The sequence below is a fragment of the Mustela putorius genome, unplaced genomic scaffold, assembly GCF_011764305.1.
Source record: "Mustela putorius furo isolate JIRA1106 unplaced genomic scaffold, ASM1176430v1.1 tig00000193_pilon_pilon_pilon, whole genome shotgun sequence".
NCBI lineage: Eukaryota > Metazoa > Chordata > Mammalia > Carnivora > Mustelidae > Mustela > Mustela putorius.
The window spans coordinates 548,996-562,173 of record NW_025421309.1 but is presented as its reverse complement, the minus strand read 5'-3'; the positions used below and the strand labels follow the sequence as shown (position 1 = coordinate 562,173).

The 13,178-nt window shown below is 54.3% G+C and overlaps 1 protein-coding gene across 2 annotated transcripts in view; it reads right to left on the bottom strand.

Moving 5' to 3' along the window:
- Window positions 1-4,811, bottom strand: part of TRPV4 (transient receptor potential cation channel subfamily V member 4) — a 35,862-nt gene extending 31,051 nt beyond the window's left edge. For both annotated transcript variants that reach the window (XM_004779126.3, XM_045076712.1), the window contains exon 1: window positions 4,726-4,811. The gene's annotated coding sequence lies outside the window, so the exon portion shown is untranslated. The remainder of the gene's footprint in view (window positions 1-4,725) is intronic.
- Between the last annotated feature and the right edge of the window lie 8,367 nt (window positions 4,812-13,178).

Sequence of the window (13,178 nt, the reverse complement as noted above, 5' to 3'; positions counted from 1 at the left end):
CAGTGCAGCCCTGAGGACTGTGTGGGGCACGATGGCAGCTCTTCTGTTCCTGTCCCCGCTGAGTGCCCAGGGCCTAGAACACAGCCTGACACTAAGTGGCTTCTCAAGATAGACTTGCTGAATGAATGAATGAACTCACAGACACAAATGAACCTTTTTGCCCAATGAACCAGCTCGCTGGCTAACTTCCTTCCTCTCTCCCAACCTTCAACAGCTCATTTATTGTGCAACTACTGACCCGGTCCGCCGGCACTCACCCCTCGGAGAGGCGCACCTGACTGCAGAGCGCTCGCCGCCCAGCCACGGCCACCGTATTGTGCAACTACTGTGTGCTGGGCTCTCTGACCTGTGAGACCCACTGTCGCCAGGAGAGCGACAGTGAGCATGAATCCATTTTGCAGAAGAAGAAATTAAGGCTCAAGGAGACCAGGACACTCGCCCAAGCCCACTTGGTCTCCAAGCCAAGTAGGGGCTTTCTGCTGATGCCCCTGCCTTATTGAGATATATCTGTTCAATCATTCCTTCCTTCATTCACTCTGTTTACTGGTATTCCCGAGTTCCTTATCTTTGCAAGGGGAGACATAAGGGTCCAGTGGGTCCCCCTGGACTGAAATCAACTGGCCCCTTGCCCAGTGGGGTCTCCCCTGAGCCTGTGGGGCCCACTCGGGACATGCGGTGGAAGTCTGCTACCCCATCATACACACACATGAGGAGCTGTCCCAGAGGTAGTCAGGCCTCCCGGTCATCTGGGTGGAACCCAGGCCACTCCACCCTCAGGGAAAAACAGGCACCCGGGAGACTGAGGAGCTCTTTGTGCGGGGGGGGAAGTCAGGGAGGGCGGCAGGCAGGGCGGGCGGCCGTTACTCACCACCCAAAGAAAAATAAGAGTATGCCCATTTGGTCAATGGCTTGCCTGTCTGCCCCGCCAGTTACACCCTACTCCTTCTGTCATCTTTCTTATCCTCTGATCTCATCAAGAGCAGACCCAAGAGCATTTATGGAGAGCTTCCTATGGCCCTGGTGTGGTGTCTGGCCCTCCATCACCAATGAAGAAACTTGCTCAGAGAGGCGGGGTGACCTACTTGGAGTCACACAGCCAGCTGTGGCCAGGGGCTAGGGACTGAAAGAGGAAGCAAATGATCAGGAAGGGGCTCCGCAGCAGGAAGGAAGTTGGAGTCATAGTGAAAGTAGGGGGCTGGCCTCTCTTCCTCATTCCTGTTCAGCCAGAGTGTCGGGACCCAAGGGAAACCCAGGCAAAGGGAATCCAGGCTGGGGCAAGAATAGCGGCCAGAATTACCCAAATCCCCCTCCAGCAGAAAGAGCTCAGACCTCCAGCAAATCCCAGGCTGCAACTCCAGGAAGAGAGAGGTTAAGCTACCTTCCAAGGTCACACAGAAGCAAGCGGCAGAACTGGACCAAGTGGGTCAGACTCCAAGGCAGAAGCTCTTCAGGGACCCAAAGGAACAGAGTCACTAAGATCTAGCTTCCAGATCCAGCTCTGCCTGGAGCCCTGAGTAAATTGCTTCGCCCTCAGGAGACTCAGTTTCCCCAGCCATAAAATGAGATCCAGCCTTCCTGCCTCTGCCCACCAGCAGTGGGGGCCAGGCTGTGACATCACCGAGATGAGCATCATGTGACAGACACTGTCTATCCACTAAACGATTAGCTAAGTATGAAACGTTGACTGCTCCTGGCACTCAGTCAAGGCCTGTAAATATCTCACGGCTGAAAAGGCATCGTCCTTTGTCCAAATGCAAGTCTAGCTTTGCCCCTGCTCCCTTCCGCCTGCCTGCCTGGCACAGAGGGGCTCTCAGAGGCTGCCACTGGGATGAGCTGGAGGAAAGCATGTCCAGGAAAAGGCCAGGGAAACAGAATGAGGAAGAGGATAGTGCTTCGGAGCCCCACCTGTGTGCCTCGGACTGCCTTGGCAAAGTGGGAACCGAAAGCCCTATTGACAGACAAGGAAACTGAGGCTCAGAGAGGCCTGGTGACTTGCCAGAGCTTCCCTGGGGAAGAAGCAGCTGACGTAGGTCTTAAGGCAGGGCCTGCCTGAGCCACCAGGGTTCTTCTCTCTCTCTCTATACTGCAGTCTCTTCCCCCATGACCCCGGGTCAGGACAAATGGGGACAGGCCACCTTGGAAGTTAAGGGTGTGGATTTTGGAATCAGGTGAACAGAGTGCAGATCCCAGCTTTGCCCCTCCCCAACTAAAAGACCCCACAGCAAGCAACTGCACTACCCAGACCTCAGCTCCTCCCTCGCAAAAATGGGTACAATTATAGTTTTGTCTCCAAATGTACTAAGAGTGTTTGGGCCAGGGCCTGGCATACAGGAAGTGCTCACTAAATGCTCACGACCATCATAAGGACCACGAATGCAGCCCAGGCTTGGCTAAAGCGAGGCGGAACATTGTACCTGGTGCTCCAAGCACTAGCTGCGGGGCCCAGGGCCGTAAGTATCTCGGGAGATCGGAATTAATCTTTAACAGGTGAATTCCGCTCTAAATGGGTAAGCATTCCAGAAGGCCTGCTGGCATGCAGTGTTCTCTTGGCTCCCCCAAGAGAGCCAAGAAGTGGAGCCAGGGATTTGGGGAGGGGCCTGAGGTATCTTTCCCAGGGGGAAAACTGAGGCAGAGAGCAGGTCAGGGGCCTGTGAGGGGTCAAGATGACCACTCACACAAACTCCTCCTCCATCCAAGGAACAGATGACGAAGCTCAAAGAACTCGGGCCCTCTCAACAACGTGTCCAGTCCCTCCACTGGGCAGTAGACATTATGGCGCACCTGCCCTGTGCCAGGCCCCATGAAACCAGCTCTCAAGTGGGTCTCTCCCTCCTAGGTCTTCTGTCGGCCACGCCTCTCCAGTCGCCATCCTGGGCCTCCCGTCTCCTGCCTGAATGACTTCCCCAGCCTGGGGACCTGCCTCCTTGCCTGGCCCCCACTACCCTCGGCCAGAGGGACCCTTCCAGACCACACACACAGCATGTCCCTCCCAGCCTGGTCTTCAGGGCTTCTGGGTCTGATCTAGCCCTGCCTGCCCGATCCCTTACCCTTCCCGTCCACATCACACATTCCAGGCCAAAAGAACCATGTCTTGGCTCTACGAAGTCCAGTTTTACCTACCTGGCAACAGGTAGTGCCCTTCCTTTGCTAGTACCCTTCTCTTGATCTGAATGCCTTTCCCCCAGTCTGCATTTACTCTTGGAGGTGTGGCTCAACCCCCCACCTGGATCAAGCCCTCCCTGATCCCTTCCCAGACTGCTGTCTCACCCCACAGCCTTCTCTCCTGGCTCCCATTCATTCAACAGCACACATTTGCAAAGCATTTACCACACCTGCTCACCTTGCCAGGTGCCCACAGGTGGAAGCAGCCGAGGCCCCGCTCCCACCAGGGGAGGCAGCAGAGGCGCCCCCTGACCCCCTCCCCAGCAGTAAGGCTCCAGATTTCTCCAAGGGAGCCCCAGGCACCTTTTCAGAAGCTCTCACCCTCACGCCCTTCCCCTCAGGTGCCATTCCCTACACCTGGGAGCACTCCATGCCAAAGGACCCCACCTCCACCTTACACCCCTGACCCTGACCGGTCCAGCAGAGCCATCTGCCATTTGTTTTGAGAGCCCCTCCCCCTGCGATTTACCTACAAAGGTTGGAAAGAGGGGTTCCCCCGCTGTTATTCAAACCGAGTGAACTAGGAAAATGAGGGAATGACCAATTAGCATTAAGAAGCCCAGGCTGGTGCTGAGCTGGGCCATCTGTCCTCACCATATCCCTGGGGTGGCCCTAAGTCCACCCCCATTTCAGAGACTGACCCAAAGTCACTCAGCAGCAGGGGTGGGAGGAACGGGGGCCACACAGGCCCCGCTTCTAACCCCGCAGGTGACCCGGACCTGACCCTTCTCCTTGACTTCTCTAAAGAGACCTCCTTTTCACCTTCCTCCCTGGTAGTCAAGGAGTCACCTCCCCCTGTTCTTGGCCCCCAGATAAAGTGGCGAAGCTTAAATCCTCCAGCCGTTCTTAGTGTCCCCAGAACGAAGTCACACATGTCATCACACGTCCCCAGCCCCAGCAGAGCCCCCAAAGGCACAACCCCTCCCCTATAACTCACAGGGCACCCCTGGGTACCAGGCAGGGAGCTCCAGGGGCATGTGGTTGGTATCTCCAGGCAAGTGGGGCGTGAGAGGTCTCTTTCTGCCTTCCCGGACCTCCCCAGAGTCTAGAGGCAGAGGTGGAGGTTAAAGATTGTCCTGCCTCTTGGGGGAAGAGCCATCTCTGGGCCTAACGAAGGCTAACTAAGAAGTGGGCTTTGGAAGTTCCAGACTTCCAATTCCCTCCTGCTTGCTTCCCGGTAGAGGGCAAACCTCAGCCCCCCACCTTCCACCCGCCCCCAAAATGGGGGTGCCCCCAAGGTGGGCTGCAGGGCCTCCTAACTTTTTGGGTTCCTGGGCTTGGATCTCGAGGACTCCGGGACCTCCCTCCTGCAAACTCGCGACCCCAAGGCCCACGACCGTGCCCATTTCACAAGTGATAAAACTAAAGCCCAGAGTAGGGTGGGGGGTTGGCCGGCCCAAGGGCACCGGGCGGGGTGGCAGCAGCTGGCGGGACCCCGCGCCTCGCTCCTGAGCCCTGGGCCCAGACTTTGGAACCTTGGAGAAGTCCCCAGGGTAGCGAGAGGACCTCGGCTGAGCATGCCCTCCCGGGATCCCTCGCCCCGAGGGCCCAAGCCCCGCTCACCTCCAGGACGGCGCGGCGCTTCCTGAATCCCGGCCGCCCGGCGCCCGCCCGCCCGGCACGACTCTCCTCCCCCGGCTCAGGTTCCAGCGCCGCGCACCGCCCCCGGCTGCCCCCGCCCGGCGGATCGCTAAGTCTGCCGGGGCGGGGGCGGGGGCGGGCCCCCATCCTGGGAAGCGGGGCGTCACGATAATAGCGGCCCGAGGGCCCTGGCGCTTCCCGGGGTGGGCCCCGCTTGGGACCCTGAGTTCCCTCCGGGGCTCTTGATCTCGCCACCCGGGGGCTGCCTCCCCTCTGGTAACGGACGAGGCCGTCCTCGGTGCATTGGCTCATTCATTCAGAAGACAGTTCAGTGGGACGCGGGCCCCCGGGCCCGTGCCCTTAGATCGCTCCCAGTCCCGCAGGCGAGGTGCAGGAGTGGCACAGGGGTAGATAGCGAGTCTGCTGTCTGGGGCTAAATAAATGTGAGCTCCCTTTCTTCACCTCTTTACCAGCACGTGGCATGCAGCCCGGCACCTAGGAGGTGCTCCGGTGTGTTTTTTTATTGGGTGGTGAAGGTGAGCCCCTACCTGCAGTCTGGCTTTTTACTCCAGCCACTTGAATGCCTCCACAGGATGGGCAACTCACTTCTGCTGGGGTTGGTTGGGAGCCTAGTGGGCCTGAGCTCCATCCAGCTCCAGGCTCCCTGAGCCCACACTCTGGCTCTGGACTCATCCCCTGAGCAGCCAATCGTTCCACCTCTGAGCCTCAGTGTCCCCACTGTAGAGTGGGGAATAGCTATGTTGTTCCCCACCTCCCACAGTCCTGGGGGAGATGCTGGGAGCTGCCGGTATGTTCAAGGCACAGGAATGGTTTTAGCCCTTTTATCATTATTGTTTTTTTATTTAATTGAGCTAACTCCCCAAAGACAGCGGGGTAGGTCCTTCCCTCCTTGGCCTGCAAACAGAAAGAGCTCCCATACAGTGTGGTTCGGCAGCTAGGAAGTGGAATTTTGAAATTGTTGGAAAGAAAGAGAGAGAGAATCCAAAAGAAGCCATGTGTTCATACTACAAGTACAAGACATTTACAAAAAGAAAGAAAGGAAGGAAGGAAAGAAGGAAAGAAAAGAAAGAAAGAAAGAAACTTTAATAATTAACTCAATAAGCACAAGGGGAGATTCCTTTTGAGGGAGGGGTTGCTGTGCCCACTTTACAGATGGGAGTCTTGGAGAGGACTTTGGCGTCTCAGAAAGCTGCTGCCTCCATAACAGGGTGAGAAAAGGTTTCCTGCTGGGTCTCCAGGATCTTAGCCCAAACAAGCAGCTATCTGGCTTGGGGTGAGGAATGTAAACAGAGGAGGGTCTGGGCATGCCTTCCCAACAGAAAGCCTCTCTCCGGCTGGGGCTGGACCCAGCTGGGAAGCGGAGGGGGTGGCAGGAAGACTAATCCAGAGTTCATTCCTGTAGGGAGCCTCCACGCCCCACCATGAAAAGAAAAGGACAAGGATGATCCTGGCTACCAGGAGGCTGATGGAGACAACTGTAGGAGAAAGGGCCAGGGCTGGTATCTACTCTTCCCTGAAGTCAGGGGGAAGTGGCATGAGCCCTCAGTCCCAGTGTCACTAGCCCAGCTCCCTCCTGACCCTCACTTCATAGACTGGACAACTGAGGCCCCGTGCAAGGAAGGAACTCATCTTGGGCCAGGAGGCTGGATCTTGGCCTCTGGCTGATTCACTGGGAGGCTGTGAGCAAGAGCCTCCCTGCCCCCGGTGCCTGTGCCCTCATCTGGAAAGCAGTACTGGTTTCCATGAAGCAAGGGATCATGTCCGTCTTGCTGACAGTCGCGGGTCCCATTCTGGGCACTCAGTAGCCTCTTTAAAAGCACTGGTGGAGGAGTGTCTGGGTGGATCTGTTGTTAAGCGTCTGCCTTCAGCTCAGGTCATGATCCCAGGGTCCAGGGATCAAGCGCCACATCAGGCTCCTTGCTCAGTGGCTCAGGGGGAAACCTGATTCTCCTTCTCCCACTCTCCCTGCTTCTGTGCCCTCTCTTGCTGTGCCTCTCTCTGTCAAATAAATAAGTAAAAAACTTAAAAAAAAAAAAAAAAGTACCGGTAGAACCGGAGGTAGGAGTGGGGATGGGGAGTCTGTGTGTGCTGGAGACAGAGCTTTAGTTTTAGGAGATGAAAACTCTTCCAGAAGTGGATGGTGGTGACGTTTGCACGACAGCCAGAACATACTTCACGCCACTGACTGGAATTTTGAAATTGTTGGAAAGAAAGAGAGAGAGAATCCAAAAAGAAGCCATGGCTTCTTGTGGTGAATTCTATTATGGGCATTTTACCACCGTAAAAAAGCAATGGTGGGGGGTGGGAGGGAGGGATGGGGGAGAGAACTACTGGTTGATTGAGAGCATGAAGGTCTGCCTTGCCAGGAAGGGGTGAGTAGGAAGAGCAAGTGAGGTGCTCAGGAGAATTTCCCGAACGTGAACAAGGGCCACTGTGAGGATGTGACTGTCATTATTTTGCTGTTCTTGTCACTGGTGAAGCTCTTTGGCTTCTGTTCTGGAAGGACAAGAGACTCTTAACAGGGACAGACAGAACTTCTTGTCTTAAGGAAGGAGCAAAATCATAATGCCTTTAGCACACATAGGCTGTGGCCCAGCCCAGCCCTTTGGCCAATGCAGCTTCTGAAGTGCCGGGGGCGGGGGGGGGGGGCTCTGCCACCACCATGAAGGGAGGTCCTGGACTGCACCTAGGGTCTATGCATAGCAAGCACTTAGTGCCAGGCACTGGGGAGAGATCTGTGGGCCAGAGGGGTCAGCCCCAGATGGACTTCATTACACCTGGCGCACCTGTCCCCAAACCCCGTGGGGGAGGGTCAGGTATAAAAACAAGAGGTGTGCACCTCACTTGACCGTTGGCATAACTCCAATGAGGGGCCACACCTGGGTCATCTCCTAACAGCCTGGAAAGGAAGGATTCTTTTTTTTTTTTTTTTTAAGATTTTGTTTATTTATTTGACAGACAGAGACCACAAGTAGGCAGAGAGGCAGGCAGAGAGAGAGAGGAAAGGAAGCAGGCTCCCTGCTGAGCAGAGAGCCTGATGTGGGGCTGGATCCCAGGACCCTGGGATCATGACCTGAGCCGAAGGCAGAGGCTTTACCCCACTGAGCCACCCAGGTGCCCCGGGAAGGATTCTTATACCATTTTCTGGAAAGGGACACAGAGAGGCCACTTGCCTGAGATCCCACAGCTAGTAGGATTGGAACCACAGCCCGATGGATGGTCCTCAGGGTAGCAGAGTCGGTAAGGACGTGGTCTCAAAAAGATGGACAATGGTAAGTGTCAGCAAGGACACTTGCGGGGGAAACAGGGGTCCTCAAACACGGCTGGTGGAATGGGAAATAGGGCAACGACCTTGAACATCAGCTTGGCGGAGGCTCAGAATGTTCAATCTAGAGTTACCATATAAGCCAGCAACTGCACTCTGAGGGATTAAAGCCAAGAGAAAAGAAAACGTGCGGCCACACCAAAAACTTGAACGTGATTGTTTGTAGTGGCATTATTCACAAGAGCCAAAAATAGAGACAACTCCGATGGCCAACAGATGAACGAAACATGGTGGAGCTATGCAACGGCATACGACCCAGCAATAGGAGGAGTGACATATTGACATGGATGAGCCTGGAAAAAGTGATGTTAATGAACAAAGCCAGACAGACATCAAAGGCCACGTGTTGTGTGATCGCATTAGTACGAAATGTCCAGGAGAGGCAGATCTAGACAGACAGAAAGTAAAGGAATGGTTGCCAGGGGCTGGGGAGAGGCGAGGCTTGGAGGGTGTTACCTAAGGCATCTGGGGTTTCTTCCTTTCTTCCTTCCTCTCTTTCTTTCTTTCTTTCTTCTTTCTTTCTTTCTTTCTTTCTTTCTTTCTTTCTTTCTTTCTTAGATTTTATTTATTTGACAGAGAGATCCCAAGTAGGCAGAGAGGCAGGCAGAAAGAGAGGGGAAGCAGGTTCCCTGCTGAGCAGAGAGCCCGGTGTGGGGTTCGATCCCAGAATACTGAGATCATGACTGGAGTTGAAGGCAGAATCTTAACCCACTGAGCCACCCAGGCGCCCCTGCGGTTTCTTTTTGGGTGTGATGACAGTGTTCTCAAGTTGACCGATTGATGCACTGTGAATATAGTAAAAGCCCTAGAAAAGTGCATCTTCAACGGGTGAATTGCATAGTATGTGAAACTTATCCCAATAAAACTGTTATAGAAACAACTTTTTTTTTTTTTTAAAGAATGTGGTCCTGGGACGCCTGGGGGGCTCAGTCTGTTAAGCATCTCCCCTCAGCTCAAGTTATGATCTCAGGGTTCTGGGATCAAGTCCCTATATTGGGTTCCCTGCTCAGCGGGGAGTCTGCTTCTCTCTCTCTCCAGTAAAAGAAATTAAAAAAAAAAAAATCTTAAAAATAAAAAGAATGTGGTCCCTGGGGCATCTGGATGCAACCGTCCCCTGTGTGTTAGCTGTGTGACCTCAGGCAGAGGTCTGATCCTCACTTTTTCCTCTACAAAATGGGGAGAGTAACCGCTCCTACTTCGCACAGTTGGGAGGATTCAACGGGTAGTGCTCTGGAGAGCAGGGCAGGAACAGGGTAGCTGCTCAGTGACTAGTCCCCAGAGGTCCCCATGCTTCCCCCACCCCGCCCAACTTCACATCCCCTGCCAAGCACCCCGACAATCACCCAATGTCCTCCCTCCTATTACTGTAACATCTTCCCCCTTGTGATTCCTTCAGGAATCTGGGTAGGTTGCCACCGCTGTTCCCATTTTACAGGTGACAGCTATGGAGCCCAGGAGAGAGTCGGCATCCCTAACACAGCCCTTCCACCCAACACTCCCAGGCAGAAACTTCTTTCCTCTCCCCGCACACCCCGTGCTGTTCCTGTCCCGTCCAATTAAATCCCCTCTTTCTCTTCACAGGCAGTGACTTAGCCCAGCCCAGCTTGGGCTTGGTTAAGGCCAAGGGCTGGGGGGCCTAGACACCAGGGCCCCCTGTGAAATCGCATCTACCCAACATTTGCCAAGAAGCCGCCGAGATAGGATAGGAGTGGCTGGAGACAAAGACCCTGGTTTGTCCACCTCAGTCCCGCATATGGCCCTGACCCAGAGACTGGAGGCCCTGCCTCGCCAGACACCTTCAATGAGGCTCTTCTGGAATTCTCCCTGGGGCAGAAACCTGAGAGCAGGTGGGAAGGAAGCCCCTCCCTTCAGAGGACTGTTGCCATGGGCACAGCCACCCTCCTATGGGTGTGGTTGGGCCACCACTGCCCACTGGCATTTCAAAGATGGCCTTCCTCTGGAGTTGTGGTCATGGAGTGGGGGTGGGGGGCATGTAGACCTTGGTGCCAGCAGGCTCTCAGTAATTCAGGGCTCCCCAACTGGGGTCCCTGGGTAGGCTGCTGGGGGTCTGGGGCGATCCCTGGAGTGATGAGTGAAATCATCACAGTGAACCTGTACTTTCTGCAGAGAGGCCCAAGGTTTTCACAAAGGCCTGGGACCCTACCTCGCTCACACATACATGTGATGAGGGCTCCATTTTCCCAGCCAGGAAGAGGCACAGGTGGGGGAGAGGAGGTAGCCTCTTTTCTGAGTCCAGGAAAAAGACTCATGAAAATCCTTGCAAAGAGCTTTATAAACTGTGAACTGACTTTGTCACCCTCTACTCACAGAGGCTTAGGACTTCCCTTGCTCTTAAAACAAAAAGCGAAGTCACATTGGTTCCATCCCTCACTTTAATCTCCAAACTCCCACTTTAATCTCCAAACTCCAGCCACTCTGGCCTGACTCTGTCCTTAGACCATGCTGCTTTCTCTCCTGCCTCAGGGCCTTTGCACTAGCCGTAGCCAGCCTCATTTCATGGCTTGCTATTTTTCCCCCTTCAGATCTCAGCTCACATGTTACCTCCTTAGAGAGGCCTTCCCTGCCCTACCCCATCTATGTCTCTTCCAGCGGTCCATGGGCCCCATGGAGAGTAGGACCTTATCTCTCTTGTCCCCAAAAGACCTCCTGAGCCAAGCTCAGGGCCTTGTGCATAGTAGGTGCTCAGCAAACAGCAGCTGAATGTCTTGCCTTGCAGATACTCCTCTCTGGGCTAGATCAAGGGCCATCTAAGGGTGACTCATCATCATAGCTCTCCTTTACCAAATACCTTCCAAGTGCCAGGCCCTGTGCTGAGTGCTTTGCCCTTGTCACGCCCTAGATGTCACAAGGAAGGACTAATGGCCTTCGTGTCAGGATGTAGCGTTGATTTCGCTGGAATTCTGAATACAAATCAGGGGCTCCTTACAAAGACAAGGGGTGTATACTGTTGAATGACAGAGCCAGGAGTCTCCTGATTTTACATATGAGAAACTGAAGCCCAGGGGGAAGAAGGAACTTGCCCAACATCCCCAGCAGATCAGCTGGGAGTGAGAAAAGCAGCCAAACTGCACTATGTTTTCGGCAGTTTTTCTACTGATCTGTTGACAGGGACCCTGCTGTGTCTTTAGGAACAAGGGGTAAGTGAACATGCTGAGGTTTAACTGCATGAGGGGCCGGGTTGCCCCTTCAGGAGCCCCTGGTTTGTATTCATAAGTTCATTGTGTTCAAATCCTGGGATGCTGTAGCACGGTAATAAATAACTACAGTCCATTTGTTGAACGTGTCAGGCACGTTACAACAGAATTTTATGGACTCCGGCTAGGTACAGGGGACCCTGTCCCATTTTACAGATGCAGAAACTGAGGCTCAGAGCAGCGAGCTGGCTCCCGTGGATCACGCAGCCACACAGTTATAGAACCTGGACTTGAACCCCAAAGGTGCTGGGTGGCAGTGGTGATGGTGCTATGGGTAGTAGCAGCAGTAGTTGTCAAAGCGTATCAACAGGACACATCTCTGACACAGACGCTGTCCTGATGTCAGAACCACAAAGCATCGGCTTGAGAGCCTTCCCCAACAGTGTTCAAACGGGGCTCCTCGTGCAATCCTCGGAAGCCACCCCATCACCAGTAGAGGGGCGCGGGGCGGAGGCGGGGAGGTCCGTGCACCGTCTGGCGCGGACTCCCAGCTGTGCCGCGGCGGCGGCTCAAGGCCCACAGCGCCACCTACCGGGACTCTTGGGAACTGCAGGCGTTCAGTGCGCAGGCGCGGGGCGCCTGGACGCGGGGCCCCAAAGTCCAGCGGGTGTCAAACTCCGGGAGCTCTATCAACGAACCCACCAAACCCAAGGAAGGAAAGAGCCCTCTCTTTTCCCATAACGCTCCGTAAATGATAAGTGGACCAACACCAGACGATTACACCGCCCAGGGCCCAACCTGAGCCGGGAACTATTACATCCCCATTGCACGGATCAGGGGACTGAGGCTCAGAGGTCTGTCGGTGGCGACTCAGCTACAGCACAGCCGGGACTCCAATGCTCAGTCACATTATACACACCCGGGTGCGTAAATAGAGCCTTGCAGTTTTCTGTAATGCTTAGCTAAGACAGCTTTCCATATACTTCAATTGCTTTACAGATTGTAGCATTTAATTTAAACACCTCACACCCCGTGAAGTGGGTATTAGCGTGACCTCTGTGGTCCAGAAAAGGAAACTGAGGCTCTTTTTAAGGGAGAAATGAGTTTCTGCTCCTTGTCTGTAAGAGAGATGTATTATGATGGGTTTGAAATATTTTATGAGGGGCTTGAAAGTTCAATGATGTTTAATGGAATGAACCCAATAGGTGAGTAAATGGGTCAAACTGTGTCAGACTTTTGGGGTCATCCGGGCTTCTGAGCGCTGTCAGGTTAACCAGGGTCCAATGAGCGACTCCCCACGGTGGGAAGGTTGTGGCAGTAGGATGTGCTGGAAGGTGGGCTCAGTCTCTACTGGTAAAGAAGTGACCATGGTCCAGGGGAGATACGGAGTAGGATGTGAAACCACAGTGCCCCCCCAGGCCTGGCCAGGTCACCCTAAGTCCTCTTGCCCTGTTGTCAGGGGTTCTGCTTCCTCATCTGACAAATGGGGCTCCTGATGCCCACAGCTCAGGGGGTTGCGAGATGGTGTCTGTAAAGAATGTGTGTAGGGTCAGGTATATAGCTGGTGCTCAAGGTGTGTTCCTTCCTCCCCGCCCCGGGGCAGAAATCAGTCCCACTTTGACAAAAATGAAATGGGAGAACACAGCTGCTCTACTGGCTTTGTCTCTGGGCATCCAAAGTGCTCCTCGGGGCCCAGCAGGTACCGAGAGTAAAGGAGGCTGGCCGGAGAAAGTATGGGCCTTCCACAAGAAGACCCTGCCTTTCTGGTCCCATTGTGCTATGTTAGAGACATAAAGAAAGGCTATTTACTTATTTATGTATTTAGATTTTATTTATTTATTTATTTGTCAGAGAGACAGTGCGTACAGGCCAGCAGATGGGGGAAGGGCAGAGGGAGAAGCAGACTCCCCACTGAGCAGGGAGCCCGATGTGGG